This window comes from Salmo salar, unplaced genomic scaffold (genome assembly GCF_905237065.1).
Source record: "Salmo salar unplaced genomic scaffold, Ssal_v3.1, whole genome shotgun sequence".
Taxonomy (NCBI): Eukaryota; Metazoa; Chordata; class Actinopteri; order Salmoniformes; family Salmonidae; genus Salmo; species Salmo salar.
In genome coordinates, this window is record NW_025550085.1 from 116,794 (window position 1) to 134,298 (window position 17,505).

General features: G+C 40.2%; 20 non-coding genes across 20 annotated transcripts; all 20 read left to right on the forward strand.

Moving 5' to 3' along the window:
• Window positions 1–29: 29 nt before the first annotated feature.
• Window positions 30–101, forward strand: trnat-cgu (transfer RNA threonine (anticodon CGU)). Its single transcript has one exon. It is a non-coding gene; the product is annotated as a tRNA-Thr (tRNA).
• A 1,139-nt stretch (window positions 102–1,240) lies between these two features.
• trnaa-ugc (transfer RNA alanine (anticodon UGC)) lies at window positions 1,241–1,312 on the forward strand. The gene has a single exon. It is a non-coding gene; the product is annotated as a tRNA-Ala (tRNA).
• A 467-nt stretch (window positions 1,313–1,779) lies between these two features.
• Window positions 1,780–1,851, forward strand: trnat-cgu (transfer RNA threonine (anticodon CGU)). The gene has a single exon. It is a non-coding gene; the product is annotated as a tRNA-Thr (tRNA).
• Window positions 1,852–2,989: 1,138 nt separating this feature from the next.
• Window positions 2,990–3,061, forward strand: trnaa-ugc (transfer RNA alanine (anticodon UGC)). Its single transcript has one exon. It is a non-coding gene; the product is annotated as a tRNA-Ala (tRNA).
• Window positions 3,062–3,529: 468 nt separating this feature from the next.
• Window positions 3,530–3,601, forward strand: trnat-cgu (transfer RNA threonine (anticodon CGU)). The gene has a single exon. It is a non-coding gene; the product is annotated as a tRNA-Thr (tRNA).
• A 1,139-nt stretch (window positions 3,602–4,740) lies between these two features.
• trnaa-ugc (transfer RNA alanine (anticodon UGC)) lies at window positions 4,741–4,812 on the forward strand. The gene has a single exon. It is a non-coding gene; the product is annotated as a tRNA-Ala (tRNA).
• A 468-nt stretch (window positions 4,813–5,280) lies between these two features.
• trnat-cgu (transfer RNA threonine (anticodon CGU)) lies at window positions 5,281–5,352 on the forward strand. The gene has a single exon. It is a non-coding gene; the product is annotated as a tRNA-Thr (tRNA).
• Window positions 5,353–6,491: 1,139 nt separating this feature from the next.
• On the forward strand, window positions 6,492–6,563 carry trnaa-ugc (transfer RNA alanine (anticodon UGC)). The gene has a single exon. It is a non-coding gene; the product is annotated as a tRNA-Ala (tRNA).
• Window positions 6,564–7,030: 467 nt separating this feature from the next.
• On the forward strand, window positions 7,031–7,102 carry trnat-cgu (transfer RNA threonine (anticodon CGU)). The gene has a single exon. It is a non-coding gene; the product is annotated as a tRNA-Thr (tRNA).
• Window positions 7,103–8,241: 1,139 nt separating this feature from the next.
• Window positions 8,242–8,313, forward strand: trnaa-ugc (transfer RNA alanine (anticodon UGC)). Its single transcript has one exon. It is a non-coding gene; the product is annotated as a tRNA-Ala (tRNA).
• A 468-nt stretch (window positions 8,314–8,781) lies between these two features.
• Window positions 8,782–8,853, forward strand: trnat-cgu (transfer RNA threonine (anticodon CGU)). The gene has a single exon. It is a non-coding gene; the product is annotated as a tRNA-Thr (tRNA).
• A 1,138-nt stretch (window positions 8,854–9,991) lies between these two features.
• trnaa-ugc (transfer RNA alanine (anticodon UGC)) lies at window positions 9,992–10,063 on the forward strand. Its single transcript has one exon. It is a non-coding gene; the product is annotated as a tRNA-Ala (tRNA).
• Window positions 10,064–10,530: 467 nt separating this feature from the next.
• On the forward strand, window positions 10,531–10,602 carry trnat-cgu (transfer RNA threonine (anticodon CGU)). The gene has a single exon. It is a non-coding gene; the product is annotated as a tRNA-Thr (tRNA).
• Window positions 10,603–11,740: 1,138 nt separating this feature from the next.
• On the forward strand, window positions 11,741–11,812 carry trnaa-ugc (transfer RNA alanine (anticodon UGC)). Its single transcript has one exon. It is a non-coding gene; the product is annotated as a tRNA-Ala (tRNA).
• Window positions 11,813–12,280: 468 nt separating this feature from the next.
• On the forward strand, window positions 12,281–12,352 carry trnat-cgu (transfer RNA threonine (anticodon CGU)). The gene has a single exon. It is a non-coding gene; the product is annotated as a tRNA-Thr (tRNA).
• Window positions 12,353–13,491: 1,139 nt separating this feature from the next.
• Window positions 13,492–13,563, forward strand: trnaa-ugc (transfer RNA alanine (anticodon UGC)). Its single transcript has one exon. It is a non-coding gene; the product is annotated as a tRNA-Ala (tRNA).
• A 467-nt stretch (window positions 13,564–14,030) lies between these two features.
• Window positions 14,031–14,102, forward strand: trnat-cgu (transfer RNA threonine (anticodon CGU)). The gene has a single exon. It is a non-coding gene; the product is annotated as a tRNA-Thr (tRNA).
• Window positions 14,103–15,241: 1,139 nt separating this feature from the next.
• trnaa-ugc (transfer RNA alanine (anticodon UGC)) lies at window positions 15,242–15,313 on the forward strand. Its single transcript has one exon. It is a non-coding gene; the product is annotated as a tRNA-Ala (tRNA).
• A 467-nt stretch (window positions 15,314–15,780) lies between these two features.
• trnat-cgu (transfer RNA threonine (anticodon CGU)) lies at window positions 15,781–15,852 on the forward strand. Its single transcript has one exon. It is a non-coding gene; the product is annotated as a tRNA-Thr (tRNA).
• Window positions 15,853–16,992: 1,140 nt separating this feature from the next.
• On the forward strand, window positions 16,993–17,064 carry trnaa-ugc (transfer RNA alanine (anticodon UGC)). The gene has a single exon. It is a non-coding gene; the product is annotated as a tRNA-Ala (tRNA).
• Window positions 17,065–17,505: the final 441 nt, after the last annotated feature.

The following is a 17,505-nucleotide window of genomic DNA, read 5'->3' on the forward strand; positions in this document are numbered from 1 at the left end:
ATGTGTATATATAATTAACAGTGTAGAGTGGCATGGTGGCCAAGTGGTAAGGCGTCGGTCTCGTAAACCGAAGATCATGGGTTCAAATCCCGTCCGTGCCTTTATGAAAGACATCTGATATCATGGACCTGTGCTTCTATTGGAGGACTTTGCAGAAAAAGCAAGTTGTATCAATAATGCAAAACATCTATTTTAGTAAGGGCATGTATCTCTATGGTAGAGCCAGTACTTTACATGTATGCGCTCCAACGTTAATCCCCAACTTCTTTGTTCAGTGTATTTACTTGTTAAATTAGTTTTTGCACAACTCCCACTTTCCAGAATGTTGACATTCTAAGAAGGAAATAGATATGCTAAATCATCTGTTTCTGTAAACTGAAGCACATGGGTTCAATCCTTGTTCGACGTTTATGGAAGATAGCTGATATTATGGAAATGTACATTCATTAGAACAGTGTAAAGAAAAGGTAAATTGTATTGATATGACCACTGCGACCGGAATGCTCTAGTCGGCTGGCCCTCGCTACCTATTCGTCACCAGACCCACAGGCTCCAGGTCATCTATAAGTCTATGCTAGGTAAAGCTCCGCCTTATCTCAGCTCACTGGTCACGATAACAACACCCACCCATAGCACTCGCTCCAGCAGGAATATCTCACTGGTCATCCCCAAAGCCAACACCTATTTTGGCCGCCTTTCCTTCCAGTTCTCTGCTGCCAATGACTGGAACGAATTGCAAAAAGTCGCTGAAGCTGGACACTTATATTTCCCTCACTAACTTTACACATCAGCTATCTGAGCTGCTAACCGATCGCTGCAGCTGTACATAGCACATCTGTAAATAGCCCACCCAATTTACCTACCTCATCCCTATATTGTTTTTATTTACTTTCTGCTCTTTTGCACACCAGTATTTCTACTTGCACATCATCATCTGCTCATCTATCAATCCAACATTAATTTGCTAAATTGTAATTACTTCGCTACTATGGCCTATTTATTGCCTTACCTCCTCATTCCATTTGCACACATTGTATATAGACTTTCTTTTTTTCTATTGTGTTATTGACTGTACGCTTGTTTATTCCATTTGTAACTCTGTGTTGTTGTTTGTGTCGCACTGCTCTGCTTTATCTTGGCCAGGTCGCAGTTCTAAATGAGAACTTGTTCTCCACTAGCTGACCCGCTTAAATAAAGATGAAATAAAATAAAATAAGAAACATTTTTTATTTTACAGGAAGGGGATGTAGCTCAGTGGTAGAGCGCATGCTTTGCATGTATGAGGTCCTGGGTTCAATCCCCAGCTTCTCCATTGAAAATTTTTGCACTGACCCAACTCCTACTTTCCAGAATGTTGAAATTCTAAGCAGGAAACAGAGATGTGCTAAATAATTTGGTCTTGTAATCTGAACAACGTGCGTTCAATCCCTGTTCGTACATTTATAGAACAGAAGTGGCATGGTTGCCATCTTTTATGGCGTCATTTTCAAAAACTGAAGTTCATGGGTTCGATCCCTGTCTGTACGTGGTTTAAGAATTGCTGCTATCATTTCATTGTAGTTTCAATGGAGTGGTGTATCTAAAAAGTACATTGCATTGATATTGCATTTTATTTGCAAATTAAATGGGATGGAAGCTCAGAGGGGGAGTGCATGCAAAATGTGTATGAGGTCCTCGGTTCAATCCCAAGATTCTCCACTGAGTTTATTTGTGTGCCAAATTCACATTTACACAACTACTACTTTCCAGAATGTGTATATATAATTAACAGTGTAGAGTGGCATGGTGGCCAAGTGGTAAGGCGTCGGTCTCGTAAACCGAAGATCATGGGTTCAAATCCCGTCCGTGCCTTTATGAAAGACATCTGATATCATGGACCTGTGCTTCTATTGGAGGACTTTGCAGAAAAAGCAAGTTGTATCAATAATGCAAAACATCTATTTTAGTAAGGGCATGTATCTCTATGGTAGAGCCAGTACTTTACATGTATGCGCTCCAACGTTAATCCCCAACTTCTTTGTTCAGTGTATTTACTTGTTAAATTAGTTTTTGCACAACTCCCACTTTCCAGAATGTTGACATTCTAAGAAGGAAATAGATATGCTAAATCATCTGTTTCTGTAAACTGAAGCACATGGGTTCAATCCTTGTTCGACGTTTATGGAAGATAGCTGATATTATGGAAATGTACATTCATTAGAACAGTGTAAAGAAAAGGTAAATTGTATTGATATGACCACTGCGACCGGAATGCTCTAGTCGGCTGGCCCTCGCTACCTATTCGTCACCAGACCCACAGGCTCCAGGTCATCTATAAGTCTATGCTAGGTAAAGCTCCGCCTTATCTCAGCTCACTGGTCACGATAACAACACCCACCCATAGCACTCGCTCCAGCAGGAATATCTCACTGGTCATCCCCAAAGCCAACACCTATTTTGGCCGCCTTTCCTTCCAGTTCTCTGCTGCCAATGACTGGAACGAATTGCAAAAATCGCTGAAGCTGGACACTTATATTTCCCTCACTAACTTTACACATCAGCTATCTGAGCTGCTAACCGATCGCTGCAGCTGTACATAGCACATCTGTAAATAGCCCACCCAATTTACCTACCTCATCCCTATATTGTTTTTATTTACTTTCTGCTCTTTTGCACACCAGTATTTCTACTTGCACATCATCATCTGCTCATCTATCAATCCAACATTAATTTGCTAAATTGTAATTACTTCGCTACTATGGCCTATTTATTGCCTTACCTCCTCATTCCATTTGCACACATTGTATATAGACTTTCTTTTTTTCTATTGTGTTATTGACTGTACGCTTGTTTATTCCATTTGTAACTCTGTGTTGTTGTTTGTGTCGCACTGCTCTGCTTTATCTTGGCCAGGTCGCAGTTCTAAATGAGAACTTGTTCTCCACTAGCTGACCCGCTTAAATAAAGATGAAATAAAATAAAATAAGAAACATTTTTTATTTTACAGGAAGGGGATGTAGCTCAGTGGTAGAGCGCATGCTTTGCATGTATGAGGTCCTGGGTTCAATCCCCAGCTTCTCCATTGAAAATTTTTGCACTGACCCAACTCCTACTTTCCAGAATGTTGAAATTCTAAGCAGGAAACAGAGATGTGCTAAATAATTTGGTCTTGTAATCTGAACAACGTTGCGTTCAATCCCTGTTCGTACATTTATAGAACAGAAGTGGCATGGTTGCCATCTTTTATGGCGTCATTTTCAAAAACTGAAGTTCATGGGTTCGATCCCTGTCTGTACGTGGTTTAAGAATTGCTGCTATCATTTCATTGTAGTTTCAATGGAGTGGTGTATCTAAAAAGTACATTGCATTGATATTGCATTTTATTTGCAAATTAAATGGGATGGAAGCTCAGAGGGGGAGTGCATGCAAAATGTGTATGAGGTCCTCGGTTCAATCCCAAGATTCTCCACTGAGTTTATTTGTGTGCCAAATTCACATTTACACAACTACTACTTTCCAGAATGTGTATATATAATTAACAGTGTAGAGTGGCATGGTGGCCAAGTGGTAAGGCGTCGGTCTCGTAAACCGAAGATCATGGGTTCAAATCCCGTCCGTGCCTTTATGAAAGACATCTGATATCATGGACCTGTGCTTCTATTGGAGGACTTTGCAGAAAAAGCAAGTTGTATCAATAATGCAAAACATCTATTTTAGTAAGGGCATGTATCTCTATGGTAGAGCCAGTACTTTACATGTATGCGCTCCAACGTTAATCCCCAACTTCTTTGTTCAGTGTATTTACTTGTTAAATTAGTTTTTGCACAACTCCCACTTTCCAGAATGTTGACATTCTAAGAAGGAAATAGATATGCTAAATCATCTGTTTCTGTAAACTGAAGCACATGGGTTCAATCCTTGTTCGACGTTTATGGAAGATAGCTGATATTATGGAAATGTACATTCATTAGAACAGTGTAAAGAAAAGGTAAATTGTATTGATATGACCACTGCGACCGGAATGCTCTAGTCGGCTGGCCCTCGCTACCTATTCGTCACCAGACCCACAGGCTCCAGGTCATCTATAAGTCTATGCTAGGTAAAGCTCCGCCTTATCTCAGCTCACTGGTCACGATAACAACACCCACCCATAGCACTCGCTCCAGCAGGAATATCTCACTGGTCATCCCCAAAGCCAACACCTATTTTGGCCGCCTTTCCTTCCAGTTCTCTGCTGCCAATGACTGGAACGAATTGCAAAAAGTCGCTGAAGCTGGACACTTATATTTCCCTCACTAACTTTACACATCAGCTATCTGAGCTGCTAACCGATCGCTGCAGCTGTACATAGCACATCTGTAAATAGCCCACCCAATTTACCTACCTCATCCCTATATTGTTTTTATTTACTTTCTGCTCTTTTGCACACCAGTATTTCTACTTGCACATCATCATCTGCTCATCTATCAATCCAACATTAATTTGCTAAATTGTAATTACTTCGCTACTATGGCCTATTTATTGCCTTACCTCCTCATTCCATTTGCACACATTGTATATAGACTTTCTTTTTTTCTATTGTGTTATTGACTGTACGCTTGTTTATTCCATTTGTAACTCTGTGTTGTTGTTTGTGTCGCACTGCTCTGCTTTATCTTGGCCAGGTCGCAGTTCTAAATGAGAACTTGTTCTCCACTAGCTGACCCGCTTAAATAAAGGTGAAATAAAATAAAATAAGAAACATTTTTTATTTTACAGGAAGGGGATGTAGCTCAGTGGTAGAGCGCATGCTTTGCATGTATGAGGTCCTGGGTTCAATCCCCAGCTTCTCCATTGAAAATTTTTGCACTGACCCAACTCCTACTTTCCAGAATGTTGAAATTCTAAGCAGGAAACAGAGATGTGCTAAATAATTTGGTCTTGTAATCTGAACAACGTTGCGTTCAATCCCTGTTCGTACATTTATAGAACAGAAGTGGCATGGTTGCCATCTTTTATGGCGTCATTTTCAAAAACTGAAGTTCATGGGTTCGATCCCTGTCTGTACGTGGTTTAAGAATTGCTGCTATCATTTCATTGTAGTTTCAATGGAGTGGTGTATCTAAAAAGTACATTGCATTGATATTGCATTTTATTTGCAAATTAAATGGGATGGAAGCTCAGAGGGGGAGTGCATGCAAAATGTGTATGAGGTCCTCGGTTCAATCCCAAGATTCTCCACTGAGTTTATTTGTGTGCCAAATTCACATTTACACAACTACTACTTTCCAGAATGTGTATATATAATTAACAGTGTAGAGTGGCATGGTGGCCAAGTGGTAAGGCGTCGGTCTCGTAAACCGAAGATCATGGGTTCAAATCCCGTCCGTGCCTTTATGAAAGACATCTGATATCATGGACCTGTGCTTCTATTGGAGGACTTTGCAGAAAAAGCAAGTTGTATCAATAATGCAAAACATCTATTTTAGTAAGGGCATGTATCTCTATGGTAGAGCCAGTACTTTACATGTATGCGCTCCAACGTTAATCCCCAACTTCTTTGTTCAGTGTATTTACTTGTTAAATTAGTTTTTGCACAACTCCCACTTTCCAGAATGTTGACATTCTAAGAAGGAAATAGATATGCTAAATCATCTGTTTCTGTAAACTGAAGCACATGGGTTCAATCCTTGTTCGACGTTTATGGAAGATAGCTGATATTATGGAAATGTACATTCATTAGAACAGTGTAAAGAAAAGGTAAATTGTATTGATATGACCACTGCGACCGGAATGCTCTAGTCGGCTGGCCCTCGCTACCTATTCGTCACCAGACCCACAGGCTCCAGGTCATCTATAAGTCTATGCTAGGTAAAGCTCCGCCTTATCTCAGCTCACTGGTCACGATAACAACACCCACCCATAGCACTCGCTCCAGCAGGAATATCTCACTGGTCATCCCCAAAGCCAACACCTATTTTGGCCGCCTTTCCTTCCAGTTCTCTGCTGCCAATGACTGGAACGAATTGCAAAAATCGCTGAAGCTGGACACTTATATTTCCCTCACTAACTTTACACATCAGCTATCTGAGCTGCTAACCGATCGCTGCAGCTGTACATAGCACATCTGTAAATAGCCCACCCAATTTACCTACCTCATCCCTATATTGTTTTTATTTACTTTCTGCTCTTTTGCACACCAGTATTTCTACTTGCACATCATCATCTGCTCATCTATCAATCCAACATTAATTTGCTAAATTGTAATTACTTCGCTACTATGGCCTATTTATTGCCTTACCTCCTCATTCCATTTGCACACATTGTATATAGACTTTCTTTTTTTCTATTGTGTTATTGACTGTACGCTTGTTTATTCCATTTGTAACTCTGTGTTGTTGTTTGTGTCGCACTGCTCTGCTTTATCTTGGCCAGGTCGCAGTTCTAAATGAGAACTTGTTCTCCACTAGCTGACCCGCTTAAATAAAGATGAAATAAAATAAAATAAGAAACATTTTTTTTTTTTACAGGAAGGGGATGTAGCTCAGTGGTAGAGCGCATGCTTTGCATGTATGAGGTCCTGGGTTCAATCCCCAGCTTCTCCATTGAAAATATTTGCACTGACCCAACTCCTACTTTCCAGAATGTTGAAATTCTAAGCAGGAAACAGAGATGTGCTAAATAATTTGGTCTTGTAATCTGAACAACGTGCGTTCAATCCCTGTTCGTACATTTATAGAACAGAAGTGGCATGGTTGCCATCTTTTATGGCGTCATTTTCAAAAACTGAAGTTCATGGGTTCGATCCCTGTCTGTACGTGGTTTAAGAATTGCTGCTATCATTTCATTGTAGTTTCAATGGAGTGGTGTATCTAAAAAGTACATTGCATTGATATTGCATTTTATTTGCAAATTAAATGGGATGGAAGCTCAGAGGGGGAGTGCATGCAAAATGTGTATGAGGTCCTCGGTTCAATCCCAAGATTCTCCACTGAGTTTATTTGTGTGCCAAATTCACATTTACACAACTACTACTTTCCAGAATGTGTATATATAATTAACAGTGTAGAGTGGCATGGTGGCCAAGTGGTAAGGCGTCGGTCTCGTAAACCGAAGATCATGGGTTCAAATCCCGTCCGTGCCTTTATGAAAGACATCTGATATCATGGACCTGTGCTTCTATTGGAGGACTTTGCAGAAAAAGCAAGTTGTATCAATAATGCAAAACATCTATTTTAGTAAGGGCATGTATCTCTATGGTAGAGCCAGTACTTTACATGTATGCGCTCCAACGTTAATCCCCAACTTCTTTGTTCAGTGTATTTACTTGTTAAATTAGTTTTTGCACAACTCCCACTTTCCAGAATGTTGACATTCTAAGAAGGAAATAGATATGCTAAATCATCTGTTTCTGTAAACTGAAGCACATGGGTTCAATCCTTGTTCGACGTTTATGGAAGATAGCTGATATTATGGAAATGTACATTCATTAGAACAGTGTAAAGAAAAGGTAAATTGTATTGATATGACCACTGCGACCGGAATGCTCTAGTCGGCTGGCCCTCGCTACCTATTCGTCACCAGACCCACAGGCTCCAGGTCATCTATAAGTCTATGCTAGGTAAAGCTCCGCCTTATCTCAGCTCACTGGTCACGATAACAACACCCACCCATAGCACTCGCTCCAGCAGGAATATCTCACTGGTCATCCCCAAAGCCAACACCTATTTTGGCCGCCTTTCCTTCCAGTTCTCTGCTGCCAATGACTGGAACGAATTGCAAAAAGTCGCTGAAGCTGGACTCTTATATTTCCCTCACTAACTTTACACATCAGCTATCTGAGCTGCTAACCGATCGCTGCAGCTGTACATAGCACATCTGTAAATAGCCCACCCAATTTACCTACCTCATCCCTATATTGTTTTTATTTACTTTCTGCTCTTTTGCACACCAGTATTTCTACTTGCACATCATCATCTGCTCATCTATCAATCCAACATTAATTTGCTAAATTGTAATTACTTCGCTACTATGGCCTATTTATTGCCTTACCTCCTCATTCCATTTGCACACATTGTATATAGACTTTCTTTTTTTCTATTGTGTTATTGACTGTACGCTTGTTTATTCCATTTGTAACTCTGTGTTGTTGTTTGTGTCGCACTGCTCTGCTTTATCTTGGCCAGGTCGCAGTTCTAAATGAGAACTTGTTCTCCACTAGCTGACCCGCTTAAATAAAGATGAAATAAAATAAAATAAGAAACATTTTTTATTTTACAGGAAGGGGATGTAGCTCAGTGGTAGAGCGCATGCTTTGCATGTATGAGGTCCTGGGTTCAATCCCCAGCTTCTCCATTGAAAATATTTGCACTGACCCAACTCCTACTTTCCAGAATGTTGAAATTCTAAGCAGGAAACAGAGATGTGCTAAATAATTTGGTCTTGTAATCTGAACAACGTATGCGTTCAATCCCTGTTCGTACATTTATAGAACAGAAGTGGCATGGTTGCCATCTTTTATGGCGTCATTTTCAAAAACTGAAGTTCATGGGTTCGATCCCTGTCTGTACGTGGTTTAAGAATTGCTGCTATCATTTCATTGTAGTTTCAATGGAGTGGTGTATCTAAAAAGTACATTGCATTGATATTGCATTTTATTTGCAAATTAAATGGGATGGAAGCTCAGAGGGGAGTGCATGCAAAATGTGTATGAGGTCCTCGGTTCAATCCCAAGATTCTCCACTGAGTTTATTTGTGTGCCAAATTCACATTTACACAACTACTACTTTCCAGAATGTGTATATATAATTAACAGTGTAGAGTGGCATGGTGGCCAAGTGGTAAGGCGTCGGTCTCGTAAACCGAAGATCATGGGTTCAAATCCCGTCCGTGCCTTTATGAAAGACATCTGATATCATGGACCTGTGCTTCTATTGGAGGACTTTGCAGAAAAAGCAAGTTGTATCAATAATGCAAAACATCTATTTTAGTAAGGGCATGTATCTCTATGGTAGAGCCAGTACTTTACATGTATGCGCTCCAACGTTAATCCCCAACTTCTTTGTTCAGTGTATTTACTTGTTAAATTAGTTTTTGCACAACTCCCACTTTCCAGAATGTTGACATTCTAAGAAGGAAATAGATATGCTAAATCATCTGTTTCTGTAAACTGAAGCACATGGGTTCAATCCTTGTTCGACGTTTATGGAAGATAGCTGATATTATGGAAATGTACATTCATTAGAACAGTGTAAAGAAAAGGTAAATTGTATTGATATGACCACTGCGACCGGAATGCTCTAGTCGGCTGGCCCTCGCTACCTATTCGTCACCAGACCCACAGGCTCCAGGTCATCTATAAGTCTATGCTAGGTAAAGCTCCGCCTTATCTCAGCTCACTGGTCACGATAACAACACCCACCCATAGCACTCGCTCCAGCAGGAATATCTCACTGGTCATCCCCAAAGCCAACACCTATTTTGGCCGCCTTTCCTTCCAGTTCTCTGCTGCCAATGACTGGAACGAATTGCAAAAATCGCTGAAGCTGGACACTTATATTTCCCTCACTAACTTTACACATCAGCTATCTGAGCTGCTAACCGATCGCTGCAGCTGTACATAGCACATCTGTAAATAGCCCACCCAATTTACCTACCTCATCCCTATATTGTTTTTATTTACTTTCTGCTCTTTTGCACACCAGTATTTCTACTTGCACATCATCATCTGCTCATCTATCAATCCAACATTAATTTGCTAAATTGTAATTACTTCGCTACTATGGCCTATTTATTGCCTTACCTCCTCATTCCATTTGCACACATTGTATATAGACTTTCTTTTTTCTATTGTGTTATTGACTGTACGCTTGTTTATTCCATTTGTAACTCTGTGTTGTTGTTTGTGTCGCACTGCTCTGCTTTATCTTGGCCAGGTCGCAGTTCTAAATGAGAACTTGTTCTCCACTAGCTGACCCGCTTAAATAAAGATGAAATAAAATAAAATAAGAAACATTTTTTTTTTTTACAGGAAGGGGATGTAGCTCAGTGGTAGAGCGCATGCTTTGCATGTATGAGGTCCTGGGTTCAATCCCCAGCTTCTCCATTGAAAATATTTGCACTGACCCAACTCCTACTTTCCAGAATGTTGAAATTCTAAGCAGGAAACAGAGATGTGCTAAATAATTTGGTCTTGTAATCTGAACAACGTGCGTTCAATCCCTGTTCGTACATTTATAGAACAGAAGTGGCATGGTTGCCATCTTTTATGGCGTCATTTTCAAAAACTGAAGTTCATGGGTTCGATCCCTGTCTGTACGTGGTTTAAGAATTGCTGCTATCATTTCATTGTAGTTTCAATGGAGTGGTGTATCTAAAAAGTACATTGCATTGATATTGCATTTTATTTGCAAATTAAATGGGATGGAAGCTCAGAGGGGGAGTGCATGCAAAATGTGTATGAGGTCCTCGGTTCAATCCCAAGATTCTCCACTGAGTTTATTTGTGTGCCAAATTCACATTTACACAACTACTACTTTCCAGAATGTGTATATATAATTAACAGTGTAGAGTGGCATGGTGGCCAAGTGGTAAGGCGTCGGTCTCGTAAACCGAAGATCATGGGTTCAAATCCCGTCCGTGCCTTTATGAAAGACATCTGATATCATGGACCTGTGCTTCTATTGGAGGACTTTGCAGAAAAAGCAAGTTGTATCAATAATGCAAAACATCTATTTTAGTAAGGGCATGTATCTCTATGGTAGAGCCAGTACTTTACATGTATGCGCTCCAACGTTAATCCCCAACTTCTTTGTTCAGTGTATTTACTTGTTAAATTAGTTTTTGCACAACTCCCACTTTCCAGAATGTTGACATTCTAAGAAGGAAATAGATATGCTAAATCATCTGTTTCTGTAAACTGAAGCACATGGGTTCAATCCTTGTTCGACGTTTATGGAAGATAGCTGATATTATGGAAATGTACATTCATTAGAACAGTGTAAAGAAAAGGTAAATTGTATTGATATGACCACTGCGACCGGAATGCTCTAGTCGGCTGGCCCTCGCTACCTATTCGTCACCAGACCCACAGGCTCCAGGTCATCTATAAGTCTATGCTAGGTAAAGCTCCGCCTTATCTCAGCTCACTGGTCACGATAACAACACCCACCCATAGCACTCGCTCCAGCAGGAATATCTCACTGGTCATCCCCAAAGCCAACACCTATTTTGGCCGCCTTTCCTTCCAGTTCTCTGCTGCCAATGACTGGAACGAATTGCAAAAAGTCGCTGAAGCTGGACACTTATATTTCCCTCACTAACTTTACACATCAGCTATCTGAGCTGCTAACCGATCGCTGCAGCTGTACATAGCACATCTGTAAATAGCCCACCCAATTTACCTACCTCATCCCTATATTGTTTTTATTTACTTTCTGCTCTTTTGCACACCAGTATTTCTACTTGCACATCATCATCTGCTCATCTATCAATCCAACATTAATTTGCTAAATTGTAATTACTTCGCTACTATGGCCTATTTATTGCCTTACCTCCTCATTCCATTTGCACACATTGTATATAGACTTTCTTTTTTCTATTGTGTTATTGACTGTACGCTTGTTTATTCCATTTGTAACTCTGTGTTGTTGTTTGTGTCGCACTGCTCTGCTTTATCTTGGCCAGGTCGCAGTTCTAAATGAGAACTTGTTCTCCACTAGCTGACCCGCTTAAATAAAGATGAAATAAAATAAAATAAGAAACATTTTTTATTTTACAGGAAGGGGATGTAGCTCAGTGGTAGAGCGCATGCTTTGCATGTATGAGGTCCTGGGTTCAATCCCCAGCTTCTCCATTGAAAATTTTTGCACTGACCCAACTCCTACTTTCCAGAATGTTGAAATTCTAAGCAGGAAACAGAGATGTGCTAAATAATTTGGTCTTGTAATCTGAACAACGTGCGTTCAATCCCCTGTTCGTACATTTATAGAACAGAAGTGGCATGGTTGCCATCTTTTATGGCGTCATTTTCAAAAACTGAAGTTCATGGGTTCGATCCCTGTCTGTACGTGGTTTAAGAATTGCTGCTATCATTTCATTGTAGTTTCAATGGAGTGGTGTATCTAAAAAGTACATTGCATTGATATTGCATTTTATTTGCAAATTAAATGGGATGGAAGCTCAGAGGGGGAGTGCATGCAAAATGTGTATGAGGTCCTCGGTTCAATCCCAAGATTCTCCACTGAGTTTATTTGTGTGCCAAATTCACATTTACACAACTACTACTTTCCAGAATGTGTATATATAATTAACAGTGTAGAGTGGCATGGTGGCCAAGTGGTAAGGCGTCGGTCTCGTAAACCGAAGATCATGGGTTCAAATCCCGTCCGTGCCTTTATGAAAGACATCTGATATCATGGACCTGTGCTTCTATTGGAGGACTTTGCAGAAAAAGCAAGTTGTATCAATAATGCAAAACATCTATTTTAGTAAGGGCATGTATCTCTATGGTAGAGCCAGTACTTTACATGTATGCGCTCCAACGTTAATCCCCAACTTCTTTGTTCAGTGTATTTACTTGTTAAATTAGTTTTTGCACAACTCCCACTTTCCAGAATGTTGACATTCTAAGAAGGAAATAGATATGCTAAATCATCTGTTTCTGTAAACTGAAGCACATGGGTTCAATCCTTGTTCGACGTTTATGGAAGATAGCTGATATTATGGAAATGTACATTCATTAGAACAGTGTAAAGAAAAGGTAAATTGTATTGATATGACCACTGCGACCGGAATGCTCTAGTCGGCTGGCCCTCGCTACCTATTCGTCACCAGACCCACAGGCTCCAGGTCATCTATAAGTCTATGCTAGGTAAAGCTCCGCCTTATCTCAGCTCACTGGTCACGATAACAACACCCACCCATAGCACTCGCTCCAGCAGGAATATCTCACTGGTCATCCCCAAAGCCAACACCTATTTTGGCCGCCTTTCCTTCCAGTTCTCTGCTGCCAATGACTGGAACGAATTGCAAAAAGTCGCTGAAGCTGGACACTTATATTTCCCTCACTAACTTTACACATCAGCTATCTGAGCTGCTAACCGATCGCTGCAGCTGTACATAGCACATCTGTAAATAGCCCACCCAATTTACCTACCTCATCCCTATATTGTTTTTATTTACTTTCTGCTCTTTTGCACACCAGTATTTCTACTTGCACATCATCATCTGCTCATCTATCAATCCAACATTAATTTGCTAAATTGTAATTACTTCGCTACTATGGCCTATTTATTGCCTTACCTCCTCATTCCATTTGCACACATTGTATATAGACTTTCTTTTTTCTATTGTGTTATTGACTGTACGCTTGTTTATTCCATTTGTAACTCTGTGTTGTTGTTTGTGTCGCACTGCTCTGCTTTATCTTGGCCAGGTCGCAGTTCTAAATGAGAACTTGTTCTCCACTAGCTGACCCGCTTAAATAAAGATGAAATAAAATAAAATAAGAAACATTTTTTTATTTTACAGGAAGGGGATGTAGCTCAGTGGTAGAGCGCATGCTTTGCATGTATGAGGTCCTGGGTTCAATCCCCAGCTTCTCCATTGAAAATTTTTGCACTGACCCAACTCCTACTTTCCAGAATGTTGAAATTCTAAGCAGGAAACAGAGATGTGCTAAATAATTTGGTCTTGTAATCTGAACAACGTGCGTTCAATCCCTGTTCGTACATTTATAGAACAGAAGTGGCATGGTTGCCATCTTTTATGGCGTCATTTTCAAAAACTGAAGTTCATGGGTTCGATCCCTGTCTGTACGTGGTTTAAGAATTGCTGCTATCATTTCATTGTAGTTTCAATGGAGTGGTGTATCTAAAAAGTACATTGCATTGATATTGCATTTTATTTGCAAATTAAATGGGATGGAAGCTCAGAGGGGGAGTGCATGCAAAATGTGTATGAGGTCCTCGGTTCAATCCCAAGATTCTCCACTGAGTTTATTTGTGTGCCAAATTCACATTTACACAACTACTACTTTCCAGAATGTGTATATATAATTAACAGTGTAGAGTGGCATGGTGGCCAAGTGGTAAGGCGTCGGTCTCGTAAACCGAAGATCATGGGTTCAAATCCCGTCCGTGCCTTTATGAAAGACATCTGATATCATGGACCTGTGCTTCTATTGGAGGACTTTGCAGAAAAAGCAAGTTGTATCAATAATGCAAAACATCTATTTTAGTAAGGGCATGTATCTCTATGGTAGAGCCAGTACTTTACATGTATGCGCTCCAACGTTAATCCCCAACTTCTTTGTTCAGTGTATTTACTTGTTAAATTAGTTTTTGCACAACTCCCACTTTCCAGAATGTTGACATTCTAAGAAGGAAATAGATATGCTAAATCATCTGTTTCTGTAAACTGAAGCACATGGGTTCAATCCTTGTTCGACGTTTATGGAAGATAGCTGATATTATGGAAATGTACATTCATTAGAACAGTGTAAAGAAAAGGTAAATTGTATTGATATGACCACTGCGACCGGAATGCTCTAGTCGGCTGGCCCTCGCTACCTATTCGTCACCAGACCCACAGGCTCCAGGTCATCTATAAGTCTATGCTAGGTAAAGCTCCGCCTTATCTCAGCTCACTGGTCACGATAACAACACCCACCCATAGCACTCGCTCCAGCAGGAATATCTCACTGGTCATCCCCAAAGCCAACACCTATTTTGGCCGCCTTTCCTTCCAGTTCTCTGCTGCCAATGACTGGAACGAATTGCAAAAAGTCGCTGAAGCTGGACACTTATATTTCCCTCACTAACTTTACACATCAGCTATCTGAGCTGCTAACCGATCGCTGCAGCTGTACATAGCACATCTGTAAATAGCCCACCCAATTTACCTACCTCATCCCTATATTGTTTTTATTTACTTTCTGCTCTTTTGCACACCAGTATTTCTACTTGCACATCATCATCTGCTCATCTATCAATCCAACATTAATTTGCTAAATTGTAATTACTTCGCTACTATGGCCTATTTATTGCCTTACCTCCTCATTCCATTTGCACACATTGTATATAGACTTTCTTTTTTTCTATTGTGTTATTGACTGTACGCTTGTTTATTCCATTTGTAACTCTGTGTTGTTGTTTGTGTCGCACTGCTCTGCTTTATCTTGGCCAGGTCGCAGTTCTAAATGAGAACTTGTTCTCCACTAGCTGACCCGCTTAAATAAAGATGAAATAAAATAAAATAAGAAACATTTTTTATTTTACAGGAAGGGGATGTAGCTCAGTGGTAGAGCGCATGCTTTGCATGTATGAGGTCCTGGGTTCAATCCCCAGCTTCTCCATTGAAAATATTTGCACTGACCCAACTCCTACTTTCCAGAATGTTGAAATTCTAAGCAGGAAACAGAGATGTGCTAAATAATTTGGTCTTGTAATCTGAACAACGTGCGTTCAATCCCTGTTCGTACATTTATAGAACAGAAGTGGCATGGTTGCCATCTTTTATGGCGTCATTTTCAAAAACTGAAGTTCATGGGTTCGATCCCTGTCTGTACGTGGTTTAAGAATTGCTGCTATCATTTCATTGTAGTTTCAATGGAGTGGTGTATCTAAAAAGTACATTGCATTGATATTGCATTTTATTTGCAAATTAAATGGGATGGAAGCTCAGAGGGGGAGTGCATGCAAAATGTGTATGAGGTCCTCGGTTCAATCCCAAGATTCTCCACTGAGTTTATTTGTGTGCCAAATTCACATTTACACAACTACTACTTTCCAGAATGTGTATATATAATTAACAGTGTAGAGTGGCATGGTGGCCAAGTGGTAAGGCGTCGGTCTCGTAAACCGAAGATCATGGGTTCAAATCCCGTCCGTGCCTTTATGAAAGACATCTGATATCATGGACCTGTGCTTCTATTGGAGGACTTTGCAGAAAAAGCAAGTTGTATCAATAATGCAAAACATCTATTTTAGTAAGGGCATGTATCTCTATGGTAGAGCCAGTACTTTACATGTATGCGCTCCAACGTTAATCCCCAACTTCTTTGTTCAGTGTATTTACTTGTTAAATTAGTTTTTGCACAACTCCCACTTTCCAGAATGTTGACATTCTAAGAAGGAAATAGATATGCTAAATCATCTGTTTCTGTAAACTGAAGCACATGGGTTCAATCCTTGTTCGACGTTTATGGAAGATAGCTGATATTATGGAAATGTACATTCATTAGAACAGTGTAAAGAAAAGGTAAATTGTATTGATATGACCACTGCGACCGGAATGCTCTAGTCGGCTGGCCCTCGCTACCTATTCGTCACCAGACCCACAGGCTCCAGGTCATCTATAAGTCTATGCTAGGTAAAGCTCCGCCTTATCTCAGCTCACTGGTCACGATAACAACACCCACCCATAGCACTCGCTCCAGCAGGAATATCTCACTGGTCATCCCCAAAGCCAACACCTATTTTGGCCGCCTTTCCTTCCAGTTCTCTGCTGCCAATGACTGGAACGAATTGCAAAAAGTCGCTGAAGCTGGACACTTATATTTCCCTCACTAACTTTACACATCAGCTATCTGAGCTGCTAACCGATCGCTGCAGCTGTACATAGCACATCTGTAAATAGCCCACCCAATTTACCTACCTCATCCCTATATTGTTTTTATTTACTTTCTGCTCTTTTGCACACCAGTATTTCTACTTGCACATCATCATCTGCTCATCTATCAATCCAACATTAATTTGCTAAATTGTAATTACTTCGCTACTATGGCCTATTTATTGCCTTACCTCCTCATTCCATTTGCACACATTGTATATAGACTTTCTTTTTTTCTATTGTGTTATTGACTGTACGCTTGTTTATTCCATTTGTAACTCTGTGTTGTTGTTTGTGTCGCACTGCTCTGCTTTATCTTGGCCAGGTCGCAGTTCTAAATGAGAACTTGTTCTCCACTAGCTGACCCGCTTAAATAAAGATGAAATAAAATAAAATAAGAAACATTTTTTTATTTTACAGGAAGGGGATGTAGCTCAGTGGTAGAGCGCATGCTTTGCATGTATGAGGTCCTGGGTTCAATCCCCAGCTTCTCCATTGAACATTTTTGCACTGACCCAACTCCTACTTTCCAGAATGTTGAAATTCTAAGCAGGAAACAGAGATGTGCTAAATAATTTGGTCTTGTAATCTGAACAACGTGCGTTCAATCCCCTGTTCGTACATTTATAGAACAGAAGTGGCATGGTTGCCATCTTTTATGGCGTCATTTTCAAAAACTGAAGTTCATGGGTTCGATCCCTGTCTGTACGTGGTTTAAGAATTGCTGCTATCATTTCATTGTAGTTTCAATGGAGTGGTGTATCTAAAAAGTACATTGCATTGATATTGCATTTTATTTGCAAATTAAATGGGATGGAAGCTCAGAGGGGGAGTGCATGCAAAATGTGTATGAGGTCCTCGGTTCAATCCCAAGATTCTCCACTGAGTTTATTTGTGTGCCAAATTCACATTTACACAACTACTACTTTCCAGAAA